The sequence below is a fragment of the Molothrus ater genome, chromosome 34 (assembly GCF_012460135.2).
Source record: "Molothrus ater isolate BHLD 08-10-18 breed brown headed cowbird chromosome 34, BPBGC_Mater_1.1, whole genome shotgun sequence".
NCBI lineage: Eukaryota > Metazoa > Chordata > Aves > Passeriformes > Icteridae > Molothrus > Molothrus ater.
This window is the reverse complement of record NC_071661.1, coordinates 598,450-600,523: the sequence shown is the minus strand read 5'-3', so window position 1 is coordinate 600,523 and position 2,074 is coordinate 598,450.

The following is a 2,074-nucleotide window of genomic DNA, read 5'->3' as shown; positions in this document are numbered from 1 at the left end:
AAGCTGCCAGTAACTAGGACCCTGCAAGGCTATAGAGCCCCAAAAGTCACCTTGCAACTGATACCCAGACCTGGAGGAAAGGACTTCTTTTTCCCATGGAAAATGGCCTCCGTTTGTGGCCGCTCGCCCAGACCGACAGGGCAGCGCCAGGTTAAAATTCTGCAGACTTTAATTGATTTCTCCAAAACTATAGCTGCCTTTCTCCAAAGGCTACCTTTCATCTGATACCTGGACGGTGGTAAACGACTTCCTGTTCCTACAGAAAGTGGGCTCTGTTTGCTGCCACAGGCCCTGCCTGTATGGGCAGTCCTGGGCTAGAAATGGGAAAACTTTGCTGGATTTCTCCAAAACTACAGCTGCCAGCAACTAGGACCCTGCAAGACCTTAGAGCCCCAAGGCCACCATATATCTGATACCAGGACCCTGGGGAGAGGACTTCTTTTTCCCATGGAAAATGGCATCCGTTTGCAGCATCCTGTCCTTACCAACAGGGTGGCGCCAGGTTAGAAATTGGCAAACTTTGCTGGATTTCCCCAAAAGTAAAGCTGACAGCAACTAGGACCAAACAAGGCCTAAGAGCCCCAAAGGCCGCCGTTCATCTACTACTCAGACGGTGGGAAATGAGTTCTTATTCCCACGGAAAGTGGGCTCCGTTTGCGGCCACACGCCTTGTCAGACAGGGCGGTGCCAATCTCGAAATTGGCAAACTTTGCTGGATTTTTCCAAAACTAAAGCTGCCCGCAACTCGCATCCTGCTTGTTCATAGAGCCCCAAAATTCACCTTTCAACTGATACCCAGAAGGTGGTTAATGATTTCCTATTCCGATGGAAAGTGTGACCCATTTACTGCCACAGGCCCTGCCCGACAGGGCAGTGCCAGGTTAGAAATGGAAAAACTTTCTGGATTTCTCTAAAACTAAAGCTGCCAGCAACTAGGACCCCCGCAAGGCTTTAGAATACCAAACGTCACCTTTCAACTGATACCAAAACCCTGGGGAAATGACTTCTTTTTTCCAGGGAAAATGGGCACTGTTTGCGGCCACTTGCCCTGTCCGACAGGGCGGCTACAGTTTAAAACTTTGCTGGATTTCTCCAAAACTAAAGCTGCAGCAGCTAGGACCCTGCAAGTTCATAGAGCCTCAAAGGCCACCTTTCATCTGATCCCCAGACGGTGGGAAATGACTTCTTATTCCTACGGAAAGTGGGGTTCTGTTTAGTGCCACAGGCCCTGCCTGACAGGGCATTGCCAAGCGTGACATTGGCAAACTTCCTCGATTGCTGTAAAATTAAAAGCTGCCAGTAACTAGGACACTGCAAGGCTATAGAGCCCCAAAAGTCACCTTGCAACTGATACCCAGACTGGAGGAAAGGACTTCTTTTTCCCGTGGAAAATGGCCTCCGTTTGTGGCCGCTTCACCCAGACTGACAGGGCGGCGCCAGGTTAGATTGTTGCTGACTTTGCAGGATTTCTCAAAACAACAACCTGCCTTTCTCCAAAGGCTACCTTTCATCTGATACCTGGACAGTGGTAAACGTCTTCCTATTCCTACAGAAAGTGGGCTATTTTTGCTGCCACAGACCCTGCCTGTATGGGCAGTCTTAGGCTTGAAAGAGGCAACTTTGCTGGATTTTTCCAAAACTACAGCTGCCAGCAACTAGGACCCTGCAAGACCTTAGAGCCCCAAGGCACCATATATCTGATACCAGGACCTGGGGAGAGGACTTCTTTTTCCCATGGAAAATGGCATCCGTTTGCAGCATCTTGTCCTGACCGACAGGGCGGCGCCAGGTTAGAAATTGGCAAACTTTGCTGGATTTCTCCAAAAGTAAAGCTGACAGCAACTAGGACCCAACAAGGCCTCAGAGCCAAAGGCCACCTTTCATCTACTACTCAGACGGTGGGAAATGAGTTCTTATTCCCACGGAAAGTGGGCTTCGTTTGCGGCCACACGCCTTGTCAGACAGGGCGGTGCCAATCTCAAAATTGGCAGACTTTGCAGGATTTTTCCAAAACTTAAGCTGCCCAACAACTCACATCCTGCTTGTTCATAGAGCCCCAAAATTCACCTTTCAA